We start from the raw sequence: 25762 nt of genomic DNA, 5'->3' as shown, positions 1-25762 counted from the left end.
TCTTTGCAACAGCCAATTTAGCTCTGTAGACAGGAGCCATTGATCCAAAAGCTCTGCTTTTCCTCAAACTCGACTGTAATAGCGATATGAAAGCTAGCCCAGCAAAATTGAATTTCCAACAATGCGGCTTCACTGTTGGTGGACTTGCAGTATTTTAGGTTATAACATTTCAGGTCAGAGGTCATGTCTTCTTCAAGTGCACAAGAGTTCAAATTAGAATGTATAGAGCCAAATTTGAGATCAGTGTTAGAGGCTGATCTCATGACAGTATTAAGGGCTTTGGATTAGTACTTAGAAGTTTTCAAGGGATATGCTGAACTTTTTGATGTTCTTCTCTCCATTCTGTCATCTCATCTCTTCTTTTACCCCAACTTGGAGTGATACTGTTATCTGCAGTTGTAGATGCTTTGACACAAGTTTACAGTGTTCACCACATGTCTTGTATAGCAGTTATGTCTTCATGTGTCTTATTTTAGGGGAGGAGGAAATATTTGAATTGTTATATACCCTGTGTCACCTAATAGAATCTACTTAATAGACACAATATTGTGGAATAAGTAAATTTGACAGTATTGCTCAGAAGCAGAATTTTGGTGAATATGTCAACATTGTACAGATATATTGTAATTTACGTATATCTTCTCTTAATAGAATAAAAGTTCGCTTACTAACACTACTGTAGTTTTTCAATGCGCTTCATGGTTTTGACTTCACATTGATTAATTACGATGCTGGAATTAGCCTCATTTCTTCATCTGTGGGATAGGGGATGAGGGTGGTTCTTGTCTTGTAATTACTTCAAACCCTATCTTATTCTAGGTTTCTAGTAATCTGTGGTTCTTAATTAGTTGCAACTTCCATTGATTTTACTTCTTTAGCTAAGAAAAATCGTGCAAAATCTAAAAGTAGTCCCATATGAAGGCCTCTGTACCAAAACCAGGCTTGCCTTCCTTACACCTCACAGAAACAGGCTCAGTGAGGTTGTGAAGGTTTCCTCTCCCATGTGCCAAAGAGAGACTTGAGTTCAGAGCCAGCGATGAAAGGTGCTACATCATCCTGTTAGGCCATGAAATTTATGTGAATCACCAGATAAGACCCTTTTTATCAGGGAGTTTAGAATTTAAAGAGAAAATTAATGCATCAGATTGTGATGTTTTTCTGGAGGAGGTAGGCTGTAGAAGGGAAGGAAGAGATTGACATATGGGAAGATTTCTCAGTGAAGGGCTTTGTTTTTAAACTTTTATTATGAAAAATGTCAAAATACATAAGAATAATACAGTGAATCTTCATGTACCTATTGCAACAGTTATCACCACATGGCCAATCTTTTGCATCTGTATCAAGGGTCAGCAAACTAAGGCCTGCTTTTTGTAAATAAAGTTTTGTTGGAACATACCAAGCCCATTTGTTTTTATTATTGTCTGTAGGCTGTCTTTGTGTTACAATGGCAGCATTGAGTAGTTGCGACAGAGACTGGCCTCCAAAGCCTAAAATATGTGTTATTTGGTCCTTCACAGAAAATGTTTGAATATGCCTACCCATTACTCTCTATAATAATATCTTTTTTCAACTTTTCTGTAAATTTGAACTGTCGCATACCTTCCAAATAGATTTACCAGTTTTGGACATTTTTGCACATTTGCTTTATATTATTATTCATCATCTCTTTTATCATTTTTACTTATCTCATTATTCTTATTTTAGCTGAGCCATTTGAGAATAAGTCCTACATATCATGATTTTTTACCTCTCAATACTTGTGTGTATCTCTTTTGTTTTTTAAATAAACAAATTTATTCGTTTATTTATTTATTTATTTATTTTATGGCTGCATTGGGTCTTCGTTGCTGCGCCGGCTTTCTCTAGTTGCGGTGACTGGGAGCTACTCTTGGTTGTAGTGTGCGGCCTTCTCACTGCAGTGGCTTCTTTTGTTGTAGAGCACGTGCTCTAGGCGCATGGGCTTCAGTAGTTGTGGCTCACGGGCCCAGTAGTTGTGGCACGCAGGCTCACTAGTTATGGCGCGTGGGCCTAGTTGCTCCACGGCATGTGGGATCCTCCTGGACCAGGGCTGAAACCCGTGTGCCCTGCATTGGCAGGCGGATTCTTAACCACTGCGCCAGCAGGGAAGCCCTTGTGTGTATCTCTTAAGAACAAGGACATTCTCTTGTTATAAGTAACCTCAGTGCGGTGATCTAATTTAGGGATATTGATGCAGTATTCATACAATACTATTATTTAGTGTATTTCATATTCAAATTTTGCTAGTTGTCCCAGTGCTCTTGCTAACAATTGTTTTGCCCTGATGTAGGATCCAATCCAAGAGCACACATTGACTAATCTTTAATCTGGCCTCAGACTTTGTGTCTTACTACATTGACATTGACAGTTTTGAAAAATGTTCCTCAGTTTGAGTGTGCTTCCTCAGGAACAGGATCAGGTTATGTTAACTGTGGTTTTAAAGAAAAGGATGGAATCCTATAACAAGAAAAAGCTATATAGATGATAATTGCAAGAATTCCGGACCAAAAATCAAGAATGAGCCTGAGTTCTAGTTACAAAGAAAATTGCTTATCCGTTGTGTGTGTGTGTGTGTCTGTGTCTGTCTGTGTGGTGAGAAGGAAAAAAAAAAGAATGGAAGTATACTGTATTTGAAGAGCATATACTTTGGAGGTGGTGACATAGTTCTTAATAGCAGCTGTTTTTGGAGTAACTATTATGAATAATTGTTTGAACGTAAGCAAATTACTTCACATCTTAGGGCCATTTTGTAAAATGTGGCAAATATATTCCTGCCTTTTCAAGTTGTTTTGGGGAGTAAATGAGATAACACATGCAAAGTAAAAATGTGCTACATTGTGCGATACTGATTTAAATGTAGTAGATTTGGAAAAGAGGGAAATTAATATGAGTTAGAGCTGTCAAAACGAAACTTGAATAGAGAAGATTGCACTTGAACTGTGATCTGAAGGATGGGTTGACTTTGGATAAAATATCTAGGTGTGGAGAATCCATTGGAAATTTTTAAGGGTAAAGCAATATGGTCAGATTAGCGTGGGAAATAAGATTAGAGTGATGAGATTGCAAGAACAGGTAAACCTTGATTTTTTAAAAAATTTAATTAATTAATTAATTTTTGGCTGCGTTGGATCTTCGCTGCTGCGTGTGGGTTTTCTTTGGTTGCGTCGAACGGGGGCTACTCTGTTGCGGTGCGCAGGCTTCTCATTGCGGTGGCTTCTCTTGTTGCGGAGCACGGGCTCTAGGCACACGGGCTTCAGTAGTTGCAGCATGTGGGCTCAGTAGTTGTGGCTCGCTGGCTCTAGAGCACAGGCTCAGTCATTGTGGCTCACGGGCTTAGTTGCTCCGCGGCATGTGGGACCTTCCCGGACCAGGGCTCGAACCCGTGTCCCCTGCATTGGCAGGCGGATTCTTAACTGCTGCGCCACCAGGTAAGTCCAAACCTTGAATTTTGAGTATGAAGATCTGGATTCTATTCCAGCCTTTGTCATTGGCTAGTTGTTTGAATCGGGGTAAATTACTTAAGCTCTCTGGACTGTATTTTCCAGCCCTATAACATGACTTGTAAATTGCCAGAGTTCTGCAGAGAGGAGAAACATCTCTGGTAGGTTGGAGTATTAAGGCAAGACTTTCAGCAGGAAGGAACTGAGCTTAGTCTCAAAAAATGGTTAGGCTCTGGATAGGATGAGAAGGAAAGGGAAAGCCATTAGAATAAGCATACTAAATTAAAGAAGGCACCATTGAAATTAAACCTACTCTATCACACGTTAAGAAGGGATGCATGTTGGACAGTATTAGAAACTAAGATTCAATTCTAGGCTCTGTAAGTGGGATCTTTATAATTATGTATAGCATTTAGCGTCGTGGAGTAGGAAAATGGCCCTCTCAGTTATTTGAATAAAGTTTGGTGAGACACGTATTGCAATATAACTAGATTCACTTTATGCAGCATTTTGGAATGATGGTTTGTGAATAGTTTGATTAGGGAGCCTAAGGGCTTTTTGTTGGAGAGGAGGATACCTCAACTCTCTTCTTCCAGAAATTTGGTGTTAGAGATACCAAGATTTAGTGGAAGGAAAGGGCAACGACAGCACTGCAAATAAAATGACCTTGAAGAAAATGTGTGACATTGAAATATAGGCCTAAGGAGTTTTTGGAGTGTTTCTGCATATCAGTTGGTTTTGGAGCTTCTGTTGATCTTGCAGGAACAATGAATGGTTTTGGAAGTATAGCCAATTAACAATGTTGTGATAGTTTCAGGTGCACAGCAAAGGTTTTCGTCCATACGTATACATGTATCCATTCTCCCTCAAACTCCCCTCCCATCCAGGCTGCCACATAACATTGCGCAGCGCTCCCTGTGTTATACAGTAGGTCCTTGTTGGTTGTCTGTTTTGAATACAGCAGTGTGGACGTGTGGCTCCCAGTCCCCGTGTATTATAGTGTACTCATTTTGTGTGTACGTTCTCTTCTACTAGAATATAAGCTGCAGGGAGTTTTCTTTACTGCTCTGTACCTATCATTTGAAATGATGCCTGGCATATAGTAGGCACTCAATACATAGTAATCAAATGAATGAAGAAATATGGTATTTCACAGCATAATGTGTAATTAATCCTAATAATAACTATGAATTAAGCCCAATAAATGAGAATTCACAAAAGGATTCTTTTAAAGTTTCCCTAAAGTCTTTCTACTTACTCCCTTTCTTGTTCCCCCTTTGTTTATGGGCTTTGCTTTGGTTAGTGAAAGGGGAATATGACAGGTCACATTTTAATTTCATCTAGGAATCCAGTCATGCTTTTGGATAAAAACATGTTGGCCAGATTTTTAGCCTTAATTGGAAAGGACACTTAACATCCTTTAATAGAATAAAGCCAGCAATTTAAAAGTTTATATTATACTAGTGATCATCTAAAATTTAAAACATATTTGGTAAAATTCCATACTTAAAGATTTTCTACCTAAAAATTATATTAAATCTTGTTATATTACCAAATTACCAGTGATCGGGGTGTGCAAAAGGCAAGAGTAGTTAATGTTTGTTATTTGCATAAAGGAAGTTTTATTTCCTGTCTTTGGATGACCTAGAAAATCAGAAATTTCAGTGCTTTTTAAAAAAAAAAAATACCGTGGAAGTAATGAATGCATGTAATAAAATAAAAAATAAAAGGGGGAGAGGACTTCTTTACTAGCCCTATCCTCAGGAGACAACGATGTTAAGAACTTTTGTTTTGGTTCTTTTGGTGGTTGCCATTATACATTTATTTTTGTCTTTCTTGATCTGTGAGCTTTATATGCAATTTATTGTCTTCAACTTTTAAATGAAATGTCCTTGATAACATCGTAGTGAAATGTGTTCTTTGAATAATGCCTTGGGGAGAGAAAAGTTGTTGTAGATTGACATAAAGAAAACATGAGAATGTACAATAATAAGAGGTTTATCAGGCAGGAGAAATATTGGGAACTGTCGAGGAAAAACATTACTGTGGTTTTCTTTCCTCACACACACAATACTTCTGACAGTGCTGATCACCAGAAGTGTGGTAGTTTTTTCCACACCACTTCTCTGCAACACCAGCTGAGTGTCCTGCAGTTCATTTCAGTTCTGACACTGTGTACCTGTACTTAGCATCATCTCACAAGTTCAGGGGTCAGTCCCACAGGCTACCCCCATTTCAGACGCCAGACACAAGTCCTAGGTTGTTGCTTCTGACGAACTGGCTATAAATTGGGGTTCCCACGACCCCCTTCCTGCGTGTGATAATTTGCTAGAATGGCTCATAGAACTTAGGAAACCACTTATTGACGTTTACCGGTGTATTATAAAAGGATTTGACAGAGGATACAGATGAACATCCAGATGGAAGAGATGCATAGGGCAAGGTATGGGGGAAGAGGTGAGGAGCTTCCATGCCCTCTACAGGTGCACCACCTTCCTAGTACCTTCATGCATTCAGCAGTCCAGTAGCTCTCTGAATCCCATCCTTTTGAGGATTTTATGGAGGCTTCGTCATGCAGGGCATGGTCAGTCCTTAACTCAGTCACCAGTCTCTCTCCCCTTGCTGGGGGATGACAGGGTGGAGTGGAAAGTTCCAAGCTTCTAATCATGGCTTGGTCTTTTTTGTGACCAGCCCCATCCTGAAGTTATCTGGGAGCTCACCAAGAGTCTCCTCATTAGAACAAAAGACATTCCTATCACCCAGCAAATTCCCAGGAATTTAGGACCTCTGTCAGAAATCAAGATCTAACATCAAATATTAGAACAAAAGACATTCCCAGTGCTCTTATCATTAGGAAATTACAAGGATTTTAGGAGTTCTGTGCCAGGAACTGAGGGCAGGTATATGTATGTATTTTTTTCTATTATTTCACAGTTTCAAATGGATCAAATTAGCTGTAAGGTCATTCTAGATATACTTTGAGCGAAAGTCTGGTGTTTCTCTGTGTTCTCCTTGTATACTTCATGTCAGTCTAGGAATACATATCTGGGTATAATTGGACTTCAGGGAGATGCAGTGTCTGCCAAGTCATTCTTTATGCAGAGAATTCCTTGGGGACTTGGAGTTTGAAGCAGTTCTAGAAGTTTATTTTTGCATGTGTAGTATGGTTATAACTAGCCTGTTCTTTCACCCTTTACACTGTAAAGTCCATGGTGCTTAAATAGGCTCTGAATAAATGAATGAATGTTGAAGGACATCGAGAGTTTGAAGAAATAAGTGATTTTGAAAGAATAGATGTTTTATATTGGCTTGGAATGGAAAAAGTTTCTTAGAATGTGGCTTAACGGTAGTCATGGCCTGAGTATTCAGCATGTCCTGAATTTCTGACCAAGAACAATGGATAAAGTAAGTGAGGAAACGAAATAAAAAGTCAAAATTTATATACCTTTAAGAGATGTATAAAAGGCCATTGGTCCTAGACGACTTCTTTTTTTAAAATTTATTTTACTGAAATATAGTTGATTACAATGTTTTGTTTATTTCTGCTATATAGCAAAGTAGACTTTTTTCTGTTGACTACCTTGCATGGTCTAAAAAAGCAAATTGATGGGGTCATAATGTTCAGTGGTTCTTGGTTGACATTCATCTTATACTAGCGAACCCATTCTGGTCTTCAGTACTGCTTTTCTGTCCTTTGAACGAAATAGCCAGTTTTGCTCTATATTTCTCCCAATCATTGACACGGAAATCAAGCAGAATTTATTAAAGCTCCAAGTGGGATTTGCTGACTTCTTTCAGTTTAGAAAATTAGTCTCTTACTAGTGGCGTTAGAAGTTAGAGTGAATCATACTGTTAACATCATTATTACTATACTAGAGAAGATGCGTATTAATGGAATTTATAGAGCGCATTAAATAGGGCAGGGTAGCAGACATCAGGGAAAACTGAGAGCTTACACTGCCAATAGGGAACTTCCTGGAATGGGAAACTACAGGTTATTTCCTATTCATGTTTGTAAGTTATTATTGATGTTATATTTAGAAAGAAAATAGTTTTAGACTTCACAGATATTCAGTAATCTATATGACATTCAAAAACAAAATAAAGGTACTATTTTAAAATACTGTTTAATTATGGAGAAGGCTTAATGGAAGCCTTATTAAACTTACCCATTATTTGCTATCACTGAAAGTTGTAATTCCCTGGAATTAAGTGTTGCTGTTTTAGGTAGTAGCCTCATTGCTTCTCAGCTACTGTTTGGAAGCCAGGGAGCAGGAATAAAAATGTTAGACTGATATTTCTTTAAAATGTGGACATTTGATTAATCCAATACCCACTGTAGATAATTGATAGTGACGTTAATTAAAAATGGGTATTACTTCTTAGGGGCCAAAATCTTGACCACCCCTGCTTCCCTGTTTGATAATCCTCTTTTTTTTCTCTCATTTTATATGCAATATTTAATCCGGAAGTGATACCCCATTTTCAGAATGCCAATAGCAGTCTGTTTAAAAAAAAAAAAAAAAGAGTTCCATTTTTGTTTTTATAAAATAAACTGTGCATAGCATTCATGAAAGCACGAAGTTTTCTGCATATTTAGATTGAGTGTATTGATTGATAGTTTATTCCAGCAAATATCTTCTATTAAAGGACAGCTCAGTGTGTTTCATCACACACAAAATCTAGTAAAATAACAGTGCTGTCATTAATTAAGTGCTTTTTATGTCTCAGGTACTATTACATGCCTGATACGCATTCTCTTTTTTAGTTCTCATAACAACACCCCTATGTAGTTTTACAGATGAGAAGACAGATTTAGAGAGGTTGAATAACCAGCCTAATGTATCATACTCAGTAAGTGGTAGAGTCACAGTATTTTTGCAGTTCTATTCTAGTTCTGTGGGTCATTTCTTCTGCCTTAAATCCAAGAATTTGGTGAAGAATGGGTGAAGCTGTGAAATAGAAGACAGTGTGAATATTTATTGAGTGAATGCACTAATGTAATTGAATAATGGTAAAGAACTAGACATTTGTTTTTTATAATCATGTATTGTAAAGAAATGGCTTGGCATGGGGTCATTAAATACATCTGGGAAGGAGTAGGGAATTTGGTGTGGTTAGAAGAGAGCAAGGACATAAAATATTCAAATCACTCTGAGAGGGGAAAGCAAGAAATAAAAATGATAGGTATGAGATAGGGATATAATTTCATAGTGGCCGCGAATAAACCTAGAAGTTTTGAAAATGCCTAGACAGCTTCATTACAGTAAACACGTAAAGAACATCCATATTCTTTCAGATTTTATTTCCTCCAATGTTAGAATGCCAGTAGAGCAAATTTGTCTACCTTCCTTGTCTTTCTTTCCAGGATCTTGGGGTTAGAAGCTGATGATGAAAGGAGTCCCTGCCTATTCTGTCCAGTTTTTGTCTGTAGAACAATGAAGGGAAAAATAGCAAACCTTAGACCTTTGTCAGCGATTCATTCACTTTAAGCTGTTGATAATTCTTTCTTTTTATGCAGTTGTCCTTTGCCTTCCCAGTTCCTCTAATCTGGCCTAAAGTGATCAACGGGATCAAAATCAAACCGTGAACCCTAAAAAGGGCAAAACTAGGAAATGCCTTTTAAGAGTAGCCATTATATTTTTAAATTTGCATCTGCATTTGTAATAGAGTGGCACTGCATTGAAATGGTTTTAAAATGGTTTACTAAGATGTGATAGTTATGATAATGTGTTTGGGTAATACAGTATTTTAGAGCGAAGTGTGGTTGTTAAATAAGTGGTCATGGTTCTTATTTTTTAGCCTTGGAACAAAAATTATACTTCCAGGATTCTGAATTTCACATATGGTTTTCATTAGACTAACATTTGTCTTCCTTCTTCCTGAAATTGATTTTGTGAGGGAGTGAAAAACAATACAGTGATGTTATTGTCATAGATTAAGGTACCTGTGCAGATAAGGTCTTCATTTTAATCACCAACCGCCTTTTGTGAGAAGGGTACATTTTACCATATTTGCCATGCTTTGTTCCAGGCGTTTTTCAAGATAACATACCCTATATTGAAAGGAGACAGGCATATAAAATAAGTATCCACAGTGGTGGTAGAGCTTAGGTGGGATGTAGGTGATCTAAAATTTAGCTAGAGGATACAGCATATCCAAAGTCACGAGGGTGTGGGAGGTTTGGGGAACTGAAAACGTATTTGTGAAGTAACACCCTAGAGATAGAAAGTAATGGTGTTTGCTGATTGGTTAAGCTGTAGGAGATGAAGGAGGAGAAGGAGCCATATTTCTAGCTTGAGTGACTGGAGGATGGAGCCATACACAGAGGTAGAGAATATAAGAAGAGGAGCAAGTTTGGGGTGGGAGATGAATTAAGTTTATATATGGTAAGTTTGAAATGCTTTGGGGACATCTAGGGAGAGAGTGATGTCCAGTTGGCTTCAAGTAACTGAAAGTACTATTTTAAACAAATTTTTAAAAAATAGGCAAGAAGTTGCTATTTTTTTACCCCATTGTCCTTAGTGGAAGGAATTTCATCAGGCTCATTGCCTCGGTTGAAAAATGGCTACTGCTTCAGGAGGCATCCTGTTAAATAATAAAGCAGAAGGAAGTGCTGCATCTGTTGTTTATTTTCAGGAAAGCAAACGCTTCCCTAGCCTCTTCCCTTGCCTTGATGGCTGCCCTCCCCAACCCCTGTTTTTTAACTTTTAAATACACATAGCATTTCAAGAACTAGTTAGTTGTATGAAATACTTTAGGTCAAAAGTATTTGGAAGCTGGGTAGGCGTGGGTGGCGAAAAAGTTGTATTTATTGGTGGGTGGACTTATACTGTCCCATGGTGGGGGTACCTGAGGTCCATACTGTACTTGACTCCATCCTACCTGCAGCAATAAGAATTTGGATATAGATCTCTTCCTCCTAAGTAAAGTGATACTTTCATTACAAATTATTTGTCGTGTTGGAGTAAGAAAACTCTTTTTGGAAACAAAGGTTTTGAAAATGGACTCGGGACACCTAGAGGAGGAGAGTGATGAGTTTAACCCCTCATCTGATGTCCCTTATTCTTCCTCTTATTAGTGTCGATCTTGGTCTAATAACTTCTTTGAGCCCAAGTTAGCTTGTTTCCGAAACGGAGATAGTAATACCTACTGTACAAGTTGGTTATGAGATTTAAATGATACTGAGTGCATAAGCAGTGCAGAGTGCGGTATTCATTTTGTTACTTCTGGTAAGAAATATTGAACCTCTGGGCCTCGATTTCTTTATAAGCTAGACTGCTTTACTTTCTTCATATCATCAAACAAATGCTCTGTGCTATTTATAAGATACTTTTTATTTTAATTTTTTTTTTTTTTGGCTGCACCATGCAGCTTATGGGATCTTAGTTTCCTGTCCTGGCCTGTGGTAGTGAAAGCACCGAGTCCTAACTACTTGTCCTCCAGGGAATTCCCTATAAGGTATTTTTTAGTTAGTTTGGTTTTATGTCTGTGTTGCCTTTATTTTTCAGAAATCAGAGAGCCTGTTTTTTTTGTGAGCCTAGTTCTTACTTTTTAAAAGAGATCAAAGGATTTTACAGTTCAACCCAGTCATTGCTTATATAGGAGCTGAATTAGTCCCATAGAAGCTTTAAGTTACAGGCCCAAGACCACTGACATCCTAGAGGCAGAGTAGGGATAAGGACCCAGGTGTGTTGTGAGGAAAGGGTTCACCGAACCTTTCTCTTTCTGTGGATAAATGACCTTGGTTTAATTTTTAGCTGTGTTTCATGTGACACATAGAGGTGGAATGTCAGCAATATTACCAGCCAGTGTGGAGCATGGCAAAATGGTCCCTGACTTGTGAATTGCATCTGGAGTGGGAGTGAATACCTGGTAGGAGGACGTGGTACATTCTTCTAACTGAGCATGTCCCTTGATGGGTTGGGTCCCCTGGAAGCTATACGCATGAGACTCTTAAAAGATGGTATTGGTTCCTCTGCGGAGCTTAAGGTTTCCAAGCCAGGGTGGTTTCCACACCCCTCTATGAATTCTTGCACCCTTTTACCTGAGCAATCACGTGGTGGTGGTAGGAGGGAGAAGTGCAAAAGACAGCAGCTCCTGGATTGCATGTTCTGCTGTCTGATACCCTGATAGGCTTTCCTGTCCTATAGCCTTCTGAGTGAACAGGTTACAGCTGCGGCCGGCTTAGGTTTTGGGAATTCCTCTAGTCGGAATCATCAGGGTAGTTCTTTTCATCTGATTGGTTAGCCTTGACTTGAGATCAAGAGGCCGTGAACAATCACGCACAACAGATTTTCATCCTCTTTGATTTTCCTCAAAATATTCTTTAAACAATTTCTGGCTTATTTCCCTTCTTAAGAGGAAGAGGTAAGATCTTGTTGCCACTCCACAAATCTTACCAGCACTACCACCCCCGTCGCTGGAATCTAGAATTACATTTTAGGTATGATAGTGGGTACAAGCTATAGAGATACTCTTATTTTTTCCAGGATTTTACAGTTGAAGTTATTGTTGTTCTACTAAAGAATATGGAACACAGTGGGAGGAGGGTGAACAAGACCAGAGGACCCTTAAGCATTTGAGGACACCTTGGTTTACATCCACAGTTGTGTTTAGTTCTTTTTCCCTAGTTAAGTATTTTAAGGTGATGATGGGTAGGTAAGTGTATGAAGTACTAGGCACAATATAAGCATTTGGTGGATATCAATATAAGCATTTGGTGGATATCAAAAAATTGAGTCTTTTTTCTAAACTGTGGTAGGATTTAAGTGACCAGGCATTCCGTTTCAGTGACATTTTTCTGTTTTTCAATATCCTGTGCCTTGAAAAAGTTTGAAGCTCTTTGATGTTAACTTTGTAAGAATGCTTGTATGAAAAATAATTTGACTGAACAGACTCTGGGCAACAGTTAACGAAGGTTCTCTTATTTAGCGTATCTTTTCTTTTGCATTTGATAACTTTTATGATGGTCTCCATAATATTATAATGCTAAATATTTAAATAAACCTGTCACTTATAATGCCTAATATCTACCCTAGGAATTATGGCTTCATAATACATAGTAGATGTAGGTAAGAACAGACATTTCAGAGAAAAAATTAGAGTAATTGAAATATAAATGACCTATTTTGTGAATATGGAGGTTCTGTTTCCAGCACTAAGCTGACAGCATCAAGATAAGGCACATCTTCACACATGATTGCCTGAATACAAAACATAGAATGTACAATAGCTTCCTGAGTATCTCGCCACCTCTCAATTGAAATACAAACCAGTTCTGACCATCCTACTGCTACTGCAGTGTGGGCACCAGCTTCTCCTTCCCCCAGAAAACTCCTAATTCTCTTCACCCTATTTGGACTTTTTCATTTTTTTAAAAATGTGTTTTGTGTTTTTTTGTTGTTTGCTTTTTGTTTTTTATTTATTTTATATATTTAAAATTTTTTTTTTTGCTGTGCCATGGCATGCGGGATCTTAGTTCCCCGACCAGGGATGGAACCCGTGCCCCCTGCAGTGGGAGCATAGATTCCTAACCTCTGGACCACCAGGGAATTCCCTTTTTCATTTTTCATAGCATTTATCACCTTTTACATAACAAGTAATTTTAAATTCTGCTGGAATTTGAACTTTGTGAGGGCAAGGATCTTTATTTACTGATGTATTATAGTAATTTTGTTCTATTGTTAATATTATGGATATCTAGTAGAGATGTTAATATTAATGTCAACAATATCTGGTAGAGATGTAAATAAAACTTTTCTTCCCCTTCTTTCTCCCCTCCCCCTCTCTTTTCCATTCTCTCCACAGTTCTGTTGTCTATTGCAGGATACATCTTAGAGTCAGCTTAAAAAAAAAACAAAAAAAAAAAAACAAAAAAACCCAAAACCTACTGTTTAACTTAGTTTAGAGATAAACATGGGTTTTAACTTACATTGCATCCTGGTCTCCTGAAGGAGAATCTGGCTTTCTTCTCAGTTTGCCTTTTCTTGAGTAACTGATGCATCTCTAATGCAGAGAGTTCATTTATAGCATGCGGATCCTTTGTTGTTGATGGAATTTTTAGTTGCTTTGATATTAGAGAAGTGGGAGAAGTTAAGAAAATTGACATTTTGTTTTAAATATAGTTCTGTCTATAGATAATTTTATGAACTTGTTTTTAAAAAAATAATTACAAATACACAATTTACTTGTTTCTTTCCCAGATTTATCTGTGAATTATATTATGATTTAGGAGTGTTAGAAAATGTGGAAACATCTTTTGCAGTAACAGTTCAGTTCACATTATAGAAGTGATTTTTGGTGTCCAGTTATCACTAACCGTGTCAAAAAAAGTAAAATACAAGATCATTTTCTCTTAATTAAAAATATGCAAAATAATTCTTCATACTCACTACTTGGTGAACATCAGCTAGTATTGGCAAAACTTATGGCCAACATTTTTTCTTGCTTCCATTTGCTCTGGCCAAGAGAGTTCATTTCCAGGACCACTTTGATATTTCTGTGCCTTCATTGTTCTCTTTCTTTGTTGTTGTTGTTGTGTTTTTTTTTTTAATATTTCCCATTGCTATTTTTATAATCTCATGGTAAGTCATAAAAGTCATAAAGTTTTTTAATTTAGAACCTAAATTTTTAATCTTTCAATACTATTCTTAATCCTTTTGTACTCTTTTACACTCTACAAGCAGTTATAAGTAGCTGATATTTATTAGTATTATTTCTGTGTGAAAACATCTTTAGAGATTTAATAGGATTGGTGCTCACTTGTTTTTAAATCATAGTTTTTTTTTTCTTACAATAACCCAAACTATATGTTCATACTTGCTGTGAAGCTGTCTAGTGCTCACACAGTCCCAGCAGAGTATAGTCTTGTAGAATAGCCTCATTCTGCAGATGAGGACACAGAGGACTTGCTCATGGTTGTAAGGGTGAGACGTGAAAGACTTGTGTTTTTAAGCAGCAAGAGTAGAAATCTTTCGTTCTTTCCATTCTGCCTCCACTGCCTTTTAAGTCTGAAGATGGCAGAGAAATACTAGAGTTTTAGTACGCTTCCTTTCTGATTGAACTTCATTATTATGTATAGTGCCATATAAGATAACATGTTTGAATGCATTGGAAAATTACCTTCCTATAGAATGGTTACATAGTTTTAGTGGAGAATGCTCAAGTAATTTATTTTTGCTTGGTCTGTTTATTTGATTAAAAAAAAATTTTCTTTTAAATTTTGTTGAACCTAAAAGTGTTATGCTCTGTCCTCGATCAGTAGAATTTTGGATGGTCTTGGGCATTACTTCAGGGGCAAAAAGTGTTGCCTGTAGCCCTTTTTTTTGTATGTGTGTTTTGAATAAAGTTTTTGTGGAAACAGAAATACCCATTCATTTCTATATTGTCCGTGACTGCTTTGCACTGTAATAGCAGAGTTGAGTGGTTGTGAGAGACTTTGTGGTCTGCAAAACCAAAAATATTTACTTTCTGGCCATAGTGTCAACCTCTATACCATTGCATGACAGTGACTGGAAAGTCAGGTGGAACCTTTGTAGTGTTCATATAGTCTCTGTTGGTGCTTTATTGTAATTTGGGTGGTGGGCAGGGAGAGGGGTAGTGTTTTGTATTGAAGTAAATAAATTGAATTACTTAAGAAAGGTGGTCTTTTTTCTTTTCATGACCCCCTGGAGAGAGTGAGTGTGAAAAGTGTATATGTGTGCCCCTATTCCTGTGTTTGTGTGTCCTGAGTGGATCAGGCAGACAACACAGTGTATTTGCTGGTTTAAATGTTTCATTTTAAATTTGGTGAAATTGAAAGCAGTCTGGCAAACCAACATCAGATGAGAATTAGGCATATTTTAGAATTATGAATATGTAATTTATTTTATAATATACTCAGAATGAATTATGTTAAAAGACAGCCCTGATTTCTTAAAGGGGTGTATTTCTGACTGCCATTCTGATAGAAACATGGTAGTTAAATGAGCAATTTGTTTTAACTTAACTGAAGGCAAAACATTTGTTGGTACTGTCTAGATTATACCTTAAGCTTTTCTATATGTAAGGAAATACTCTTAAGACACACAAGAGTGACTCTTCTGAATCTGAGTAGAGATAGAAATGTAACATTTTAAAATTCTGAACCTAACATCTAATTTAATGTAAATATATTTTTTCTTTTTGTGTCTAGAGTACTTCAGAATGACAGTTTGATTTCAGTAATTATCTGCTGGCATGTTCTTAATTTTTAAAAAAAGTTAAGAAGCATATTCCTTTCTGTTACAAACTGAAAGTTGAAGACTTAGTTTTGAAGAGGCTCTGCTTCAGTGTGTGTTCATTGTCACTCCGTGTGGTCACACTGGTTAAGATAACTGTCATGTTCATGCACACTGCAAATCTGTTGTAATTTAAGACTTTTATCCATCATTACTCTCTTTTGTGTGTGCATATAGTAATGCTCTTATATCAACTCACAGAGGACAAAGCTGGACTCTACAGTCATATAGCACACAGCATAGCAGAATATGAATGGGCAGTTGGTGTCCTGCACAGAAGTTCGCAGCCAAGGGGACAAGTGGGTGCTGACATTCAGGCCACACACACATTCAGCCAAGCCATTTCCCTGGTATTGGGACTGTGTCTTCTCAGAGGAAAGGCCTCGTTACTTATATGTATTATTTTTAAATGATTTGAGTTCTTTGCCAGGCACTGTTTAACATTTTATAAATATTAAGTTTTTCAACTCCCATAACAGTTTATTTTACAGATGAGGAAACTGAGGCACTGAGAGGTTAAGTACCTTGTCTTAGATCATCTAGCTGTAATTTCAGAGCTGTGTGATTCCACGGTTCAGGCTCCTAACTCTCTGTACTGTAATATGCCTTCTCTTTTTTTCTAATTTGTCCTGCTGGTGTCTAATTTGCACAGAGGTGCTGCAGAGGTTATTGGTGGCCCTGATAGCATACTTGAATGAGTTGGAAGGCATTGGACAGGGCACACATACAACCCCGTATCATATCCCACTGTAATAACTTCCTTGCTGAGTGATAATCCAGGTTTTGTTTAAAAGTTTCCATTGATTTGTAGAACAGTTTTTCATTAGAGTGAGCAGAAAAAATATCTTTCTATAACCTCTATCTACTACTTAGCATTTTGTGGCACAAAGCTGAGTCTCATTTGGTCTTTCTGTGTCTTTTTATCTAAATGTAGGTATCAGCAATGTTTGTTTTGTGGTCTGTCTGGCTCTCTTTCTGTTTGAGATGTCCTCATTATTATTGTCCTTCCTTTCCTAATTCATTTTTGGGGAGAAGGGTTGAGTTTATCATTTATCTTTTGTTTCTTTTGTTCATCTTAAAATCAAATTAATAAAACTTTTACTCAGTGTAGTATGTTTCCGTCTCTAGTTCTGAGAATGAGAGGACTCACTTTGCAGTGCTAATGTTATTGAAAGAAGTGATCCCTCTGTGCTTTCCCCCTCCCCCTGCCTCAGCCCCACAGATTAATAATTAGACTCTGACTAGTAAAACTCCCCATCCTGCCCTTTCCTGCCACGTAGTCCAGTGGTTCTCAACCCCATTGGAATCATCTGTGGGAGCTTTTAAACTCAGCGGATGTGCAGATTCTACCTTAGACCAACTAAATCCAAGTGAAGGACCCACTATGTCACAGGTTAGAATCTGGAAAGGTATTTCTGTAGGACAGAGTTAATCAAAGACCCAACATCCCTGACAAAGCTGTTCTCGTTTCTTCTGGGAATGGATTGTTCAGCAGAATTTTTGTGTTGTCTTAGCCTAATTAACTATTCAAATTTTTTGGTATCTTGAATCAATTATTCAACCCTTGGGAAGAGTAAATAATCTAATAAGATTTGGAATTATGTCAGTTTTTTCTTCTAACTTGTTAAGTGCCCAGGTACCTACCTGTGTGGTCTTAGGCAAATTTGGAATATGGAAAGTTTAGGTTTTTTTTTTTCAGTCCCATTATTTCTTAGATCCTTATGCTATTTCTATTGCCTCCTTTTACCTTTTACTTGTTTCTTCCTCCCAAACTACTTAAAAAAAAAAAAAAAGAGATTTAGCTCCTATCAGCTTTGTCTTAAGAAAACAATGTCAGATCTGTCATATTTCTAAGGCATCTTAAGTTATAAGTTGCACCATTAATTTAGTAACAGTTTTTTTGGGGGGGAAGGAAAAAAGAAATTAGTTACAGTTACACAGTGTTGATGTTCTCACCTTTTAAAAAATTAAATGACAATACTATATTTATTCATACATCTAAAAATTTTTTTTAATTGGAGTATAGTTGCTTTACAATGTTGTGTTAGTTTCTGCTGTACAACAAAGTCAATCAGCTATATGTATATGTATACCCCCTCCCTCTTGAACCTCCCCCCCCGCCCCACCATCCTCACCCATCTAGGTCATCACAGAGTACCTAGCTGAGCTCCCTGTGCTATACAGCACGTTCCCACTAGCTATCTGTTTTACACATGGTAGTGTATATATGTCAATCCTAATCTCCCAATTCGTCCCACCTTCCCCTTCCCCCACTGTGTCAACATCTCTACATCTGCGTCTCTATTCCTGCCCTGCTAATAGGTTCATCTGTACCATTTTTTTAGATTCCACGTGTATGTGTTAATATATGATATTTGTTTTTCTCTTTCTGACTTCACTCTGTATGACAGACTCTAGGTCCATCCACATCTCTACAAATGATCCAATTTCATTCCTTTTTATGGCTGAGTAATATTCCATTTCATACATTTTTATATCACCTTTCTAGCATCACAACTTAAGTTTGAGTCTGAGCCTTTTCTCATATTCAAGTTCTCTACCATTGAAAGTTAGTGAACTGGAAGACTTTGATGGGTGGATGTTAGTGCCTAAAACTAAATTTTACTTTTAATAACACTTGAAACTGCCCAAACCAACCTTTAATTTAAAAATCTCTGTGGCTTTGTATGAGAGAGTTTATTGTTTTTATTGTTTTTAATTGCATTGCTTACTTCCTGACAGGCAAATTTTGGGGTCCTTGATAGTTTTTTGTCTTTTTCTGCACAGTAGTGTTTTTTTGGTATAAATTTAATATAAAATTCAACCACATGTGATACTACCATTGAAACTAACTCAACTGAAGTAATAATTGGATGACTAGACACCAGTGCATGTTTAAATTTTTCTTTGTGTCGGTTTGTGGTCTTGTGTATTTTTTATTTTTAGAAAATTTGGGATCATAATATACAACTTTTAAATTCATTTTCTCTAAATCACTTAAATAACAAAGCAAAGTGAAAATCAGAGTCAGTGATGGCAGAGTTGTGTTTGACCTGACTGTTCTGCCTCTCAGCCTGATCTCAGGGTCAGTTTTCTTAAGATAACCCTCTGTCCCAGCTCATTCCCCCTTTTCACTCACCGCATCTTTTGGCTGCCCAGAATATTATCTGTGTATATGATTCCGTGGGAAATGAGAATAGGGTGAGGAGAATGCGGGATATAATGCTTTAGAGCTTTGATGAATGTGTAGTATGTTACTTGAGATTGCCACGTTGTAGAAGGCAACTAACAAAGTCATTCTGTGTGAAATGGATCAGTGGAATTGAGAAGATTCAGTTGAAACTATGATTTACAAATATATTCCTTTTAAAAAAGTTCCAGTTGGAGGTAATCACCATTTATTTATTGTGCTTTGAATCTTGTGCTAAGCAGTTTAATTTGAACTTTATCTGTGATTTTTCTTTTGTCCAGAAGTTCACTTAACAAAAACCTTTCTAAGCAGGTTAATTATGATAGCATTGTTATGTTTTTCTCTTAATTCTTGAGAAGATTTCCCGCAATTCTCCAAATTTAAAAAATTCATTTGTAATTTCTGTTCCTTAAGGATAACCAGGTACACATTCTTGACTTTGTTACTGACCACTAGGTTCTAGATTAGATTATGTCACTACTATAAATTATAAGCAAATTTGTTTTTGTTTGTACCTTTTCCTAGGGAAGGGGCTCATAATCCATTAGCTTTTTTTTTCTTTTGAATTTTATTTTATTATTTTATACGGCAGGTTCTTATTAGGTATCTATTTTATACATATTAGTGTATACCCGTCAATCCCAATCTCCCAGTTCATCCCACCAACACCCCCCCACACCCGCTTTCCCCCCTTGGTGTCCATATGTTTGTTCTCTACATCTATGTGTTTATTTCTGCCTTGCAAACTGGTTTGTCTGTACCATTTTTCTAGATTCCACATATATGTGTTAATATACAATATTTGTTTTTCTCCTTCTGACTTAATTTACTCTGTATGACAGTCTCTAGGTCCATCCACGTCTCTACAGATGACCCAATTTCGTTCCTTTTTATGGCTGAGTAATATTCCATTGTATATATGTACCACATCTTCTTTATCCATTTGTCTGTCGATGGGCATTTAGGTTGCTTCCATGTCCTGGCTATTGTAAATAGTGCTGCAGTGAACATTGGGGTGCATGTGTCTTTTTGAACTATGGTTTTCTCTGGGTATATGCCCAGTAGTGGGATTGCTGGGTCATATGGTAATTCTATTCTTAGTTTTTTAAGGAACCTTCATACTGTTCTCCATAGTGGCTGTATCAATTTACATTCCCACCAACAGTGCAAGAGGGTTCCCTTTTCTCCACACCCTCTCCAGCATTTGTTGTTTGTAGATTTTGTGATGATGCCCATTCTAACTGGTGTGAGGTGATACCTCACTGTAGTTTTGATTTGCATTTCTCTAATGATTAGTGACGTTGAGCATCTTTTCATGTGCCTCTTGGCCATCTGTATGTCTTCTTTGGAGAAATGTCTATTTAGGTCTTCTGTCCATTTTTTGATTGGGTTGTTTGTTTTTTTAATATTGAGTTGCATGGGCTGTTTATATATTTTGGAGATTAATCCTTTGTCCATTGATTCGTTTGCAAACATTTTCTCCCATTCTGAGGGTTGTCTTTTCGTCTTGTTTATAGTTTCCTTTGCTGTGCAAAAGCTTTGAAGTTTCCTTAGGTCCCATTTGCTTATTTTTGTTTTTATTTCCATTACTCTAGGAGGTGGGTCAAGAAAGATCTTGCTGTGATTTACGTCAAAGAGTGTTCTTCCTGTGTTTTCCTCTAAGAGTTTTATAGTGTCCGGTCTTATGTTTAGGTCTTTAATCCATTTTGAGTTTATCTTTGTGCATGGTGTTAGGGAGTGTTCTAATTTCATTCTTTTACATGTAGCTGTCCAGTTTTCCCAGCACCACTTATTGAAGAGACTGTCTTTTCTCCATTGTATATCCTTGCCTCCTTTGTCATAGATTAGTTGACCATAGGTGCATGGGGTTATCTCTGGGCTTTCTGTCTTTTCCATTGATCTATATTTCTGTTTTTGTGTCAGTACCATATTGTTTTGATTACTGTAGCTTTGTAGTGTAGTCTGAAGTCAGGGCGTCTGATTCCTCCAGCTCTGCTTTTTTTCCCTCAGGATTGCTTTGGCTATTCAGGGTCTTTTGTGTCTCCATACAAATTTTAAGATTTTTTGTTCTAATTCTGTAAAAAACGCCATTGGTAATTTGATAGGGATTGCATTGAATCTGTAGATTGCTTTGGGTAGTATAGTCATTTTCACAATATTGATTCTTCCAATCCAATCCATTAGCTTTTAAAAGAGATCTGTAAATCAAATAAATTTGCCTTTGGAGACTGAAGGGTAGTATGTCTGAAGATCAGTCAAAATATACTGTTGTGCTGTTTTATAGGATTTTTGCATCTTAAAAAAAATCCTAATTTTGTATAGGTGGTAGATTTAAGATGATGTCTGCTGAGATAGCAGTTTCAGTTTCTGTACTGAAAGATTAATACTTCATTTATTTTAGGTAAAATGTTCTGAAGTACAGATTCTAAAAGCAAAACTTTTTGTTTGGAGACAGAACCAAAGCCTACAAACATTTATTTCATCACAAGAAGTAAAGCACATGGGTTTAGTTTATGTAGTACATCAAGTAGTTGGTCGCTGTACACATTTTATAATGCGACTTATCATAGAGGTTTTTTTTTAATGGCAAAAGATCAACCTTTATTGGCCACTTTCTGGAAGTGATACTAAAATTATTGGTATAGCCAGGCTCTCCTAAGTATTTTTAAAAAACAAAGCAAGATTCACTGTTGAGTTCCTCCTTAATCATTGCGATTTATTTGTGTTGTAATTCAGTATCTACTGTGTTTTATTTTTGAGTATGTATGTACCTATTCCCACACATTTAGATACTATATCATTTTATCAATAAATGTATCTCAAGAACTGTGTATGCTCAGGGCACTATTCTTCTGTGGTGGGACAGCAAGATGAGCAGATTAGTCCCTGACCTGGGGAGGTCTGATAGGGGAGGCATGGTGAGAGAATAAGGCATTGCAGAGCTGTGGTGAGAGAGACTGGTATTTCTCTCTCAGTGGGTGAGTAATCAAGGGAGGAAGCTGATTTGGGCTGAACCTTGAAAGAGGAGGTGGACTGGGTTTGTGGGCAGAGCCACAGTAGAAGGACATTTCTGGCAGAGGAATGAGCAGTGTCATGGCAGCCTAAGAGTGCAGAGAACATAGTGGGTGATGTGCTGCAGTGAGAGTACAGGAGGTTGAGCAAGTGAGATTATAAAGGCAGTTGTTAAGGATACACATGGTTTTGGTTTTTGGACAATTTGAATCGCTTTAGTACAAATAGCTTTAATGTATATTCTATTGGATTATCTCAGATCACCTTAGATTTTCATAATTCCTTTGTAGAATATATAATTTTATCTTTTAAAGTTCAGATACTCATTTTATAAAGCTGAAGAATTGTGATGTATGCTTTAGAAATGCACTGCACAATGACCAGGGCATAGGTAAATGGGTCGACTAGGAAAACATTAATACAGAAACCAAAATACAGCCCTGCATATGTTCTTTTAAAGTTCCTGGGAATTCCCTGGCGGTCCAGTGGTTAGGACTCCGCGTTTCTATTGCAGGGGGCATGGCTTCGATCCTTGGTTGGGGAACTAAGGTCTGCAAGCCACACGGTGTGGCTGAGGGGAAAAAAAATTCTCAGTTTTTCAGATTTTATTGTATGTGCAAATGGGCAGACCTGTTGATACACCATTTTCCACAGATTTATTCACCCTTCATATCCTAGAATCAGATATTTAACCCCTTCAATATTTATTAGATCACCTTTGTGGCCTTTTCCCATGAGGAGCTGTAGTCTAATAGGAAAAGCTGAATGAGTGAATGAATGAATGAGGAAAAGAAAGGAAGAGAAAATACGTTTAGAGAAAACTGAGATTAGAGACCTCTGTGAGAGTGATGAGAGAACTAACCACAAAAAAGTAAGAGGAGAGAACCAGGGAGAGGAGGTAAAAGAAAGACTAGCAACTGGAATGATCTGATTTAGTATTTCCCTAAGGTACATGTGTGTAAGTTTGTGTGTGTTGTGTGTGTACACACAATAGTAGTGAAAACAAATATCCATTGAGGTACAGTGTGCAGTTACTCCATATACGTTCATTTGAGACTTTAAAAATTAAATATAATTAATATTTAATATTGCGGTTGATTTGCACCCTCATTTGGCTGTGATGTCAGAGAGTCATGTATAACATGTGGTACATAACGGTATTCAAAAGAGTTGGGGGTTCCGCAGGGCAACAGTGGCACTCCCATTCATTCATTCCATTTCTGGGAATTGCCGTGCATTTGAGCTTATTCATGTATGTTTACTTGTGTTTGATGATACAGATTTGTGGATTATATTATCCAGTTTTAACTGAACCCCAAAAAACAGACTAATAATGTAACGATTCCTGCAAAGAAACTGAATATAAGAAACATGAATAAGAATAGGAAGCAAGAAAATGGTAGAGCTGATACTTAAACTATTAGAATAAGCTTTTCATCTGTCATGATCTAATTATTTTAGAAGATGGCTGAAAAAATTGGAGATTCTCAAGAAAGATATTTGACAGACAGGCATCGTTCACTATTAGTACTGATGAACCTTACTCTAAAAATAAATTGTGACTTGAGTTAGTAGTTAATAATGATATAAAACCATCATGATTAAGAAGACATTCAAAAGTTAAGGACCTAGAATGTTATAAACGAGATTGGGGCTTCCCTGGTGGCGCAGTGGTTGAGAGCCTGCCTGCCAACGCAGGGGACACGGGTTCAAGCCCTGGTCTGGGAAGATCCCACATGCCGCGGAGCAACTAGGCCCGTGAGCCACAACTACTGAGCCTGCGTGTCTGGAGCTTGTGCTCCGCAACAAGAGAGGCCCGCGCACCGCGATGAAGAGTGGCCCCCGCTTGCCGCAACTAGAGAAAGCCTACGCACAGAAACGAAGACCCAACACAGCCAAAAATAAATATAAATAAATAAAAATTAAAAAAAAAACAAAAACCAAACTTTAAACAAGATTGTATCACTGTAAATATGTAAATAATTTATCTTTTTTTTTTAAATAAATTTATTTTATTTATTTATTTTTGGCTGCATTGGGTCTTCGTTGCTGTGCGTGGGCTTTCTCTAGTTGCGGCGAGTGGGGGCTACTCTTTGTTGAGGTGCGTGGGCTTCTCATTGCGGTGGCTTCCCTTGTTGTGGAACACGGGCTCTAGGTGCGTGGGCTTCAGTAGTTGTGGCACATGGGCTCAGTAGTTGTGGCTAGTGGGTTCCGGAGCACAGGCTCAGTAGTTGTGGCGCACGGGCTTAGTTGCTCTGTGGCATGTGGGATCTTCCCAGCCCAGGGCTCGAACCCGTGTTTCCTGCATTGGCAGGCAGATTCTCAACCACAGTGCCACCGGGGAAGGGGAAGCCCCCCTAGATCTTCTTACAGCTCAACTATCTGAAAGTTACATAGCAGCACTGAAGTTATCTAGTGTGGCCTTGGAGTTGGTAATGAGCACAAATGAGGATTGCAGTCAATTAAAGATAAAATCAGAGAGGAGCAAATTTCAAGGGATTAAATTCTTTCTGTATTTATTCAGTGTATTTGCTTAGTTATCTTTTTAGTGTTAGTGACTTAATTCACCTTTTTGGTGTACGAAGAAAAGCTCTTGCATTTCTTTGTGTGGCCTCAGCTTGTACTCCTGCAGAAAAATGCACTCTACGCTTGCACACGGTGGAAGCTGCCCTGGTCAGTGTTCCACCTGGGAGTCGCCACTCTGACAGGGTTGTGAAAAACCACTCGTATATTTGCAAAAAAGGTTCTTGGAAAATAATGTGCTGTGACTCAGCAATTGAGAAGACTGGGTAAACTCCGTAGAATATAAATTCTGAAGAGATACGGTTTAATAAGTTTTGATTGAAATTGTTTCAAAACCAATTAGGTATTTCTCTTTATTGTATTAAACAGAATGTATAGCATATAAGTTTATACCATTCTTTACAGCTCCTGATGATAGATTATGAATCTGCTATACTGGGCCCTGTTGCAGTAGTATTTGCATAAGTTGAGTTGAATGGGGGTGAGTGCCTCCTTTATGCAAATTCGTCTCTTTTGAGTCTCATTCTGTTCATTGTGTCAGCCTTTTAGGAATGTAAAGATTCAGTGCCTGCCACATACTACACGCTCAAAAGTTGCTGCTGTTTATGACAGCAGTTGCTTAGGAGGAGAAAGGTACTCACTGGTTGGGACCTTAAAGGCATAAATAGTATTTTGTACATGTAAAATTTGATATGGGAAATCTTTTAAACTGAATTTGTTTGAAGACACACTGAATATTTTACTTTCCTTTTTCTTAGCATCAGCAACAGCGATTTGTGATTGGCAGTACCAGACATTCAGTTGTACATCCCCACATCAATGCACTGCCAATGGTAAGAATTCTTCCTACTGTTTTTGTCAGAGCTTGTTTTAATTTCTGTTTTTATTATTCTCTTATTTTTAAGAATTTGTTAAGAATTTTGAAAGTTTTTCATAATTTGACAAAATACATGTGTTCTCACACTGAAGAAATGTTTTTAAAAATATGTAATTTTTAAGGTACTTAAAATAATGTTTGATTATTTGGTGTTTTTTCTAAAAAGGCAAAACCTCTAATTTGAAGATTTCTATTATCTTGGCTATGGTTATCAGAATGAAAAGTGTTATTATACAGTTAAGATCTTATATTTTAACATGTGGACTATATTTTGTGAATAAAATTTTCTCATTAGACTTAAGTTAGAGTGGCAGTAATGGCTCTTGTGTTTTTGTCCATCATCTTACTAAAATAATCATATTTCATTTCTCCTAATATTTATAGTTAATGGGCAGTTAAATGGCTAAAATTCTACATGTCTTTAGTTAGTGGATAATTTTCA

General features: G+C 37.3%; 1 protein-coding gene across 4 annotated transcripts in view; it reads left to right on the top strand.

Annotated features, from left to right (window-relative positions):
* Window positions 1-25762, top strand: part of TBL1XR1 (TBL1X/Y related 1) — a 177619-nt gene that overhangs the window by 61604 nt on the left and 90253 nt on the right. For all 4 annotated transcript variants that reach the window (XM_068546265.1, XM_068546262.1, XM_068546264.1 and 1 more), the window contains exon 2: window positions 25202-25276. The gene's annotated coding sequence lies outside the window, so the exon portion shown is untranslated. The remainder of the gene's footprint in view (window positions 1-25201; window positions 25277-25762) is intronic.

The sequence above is a fragment of the Eschrichtius robustus genome, chromosome 6 (genome assembly GCF_028021215.1).
Source record: "Eschrichtius robustus isolate mEscRob2 chromosome 6, mEscRob2.pri, whole genome shotgun sequence".
In the NCBI taxonomy this organism is placed as follows: Eukaryota; Metazoa; Chordata; class Mammalia; order Artiodactyla; family Eschrichtiidae; genus Eschrichtius; species Eschrichtius robustus.
Note: the sequence above shows the minus strand (reverse complement) of the source record. Positions and strands in the feature narration are given on the sequence as shown.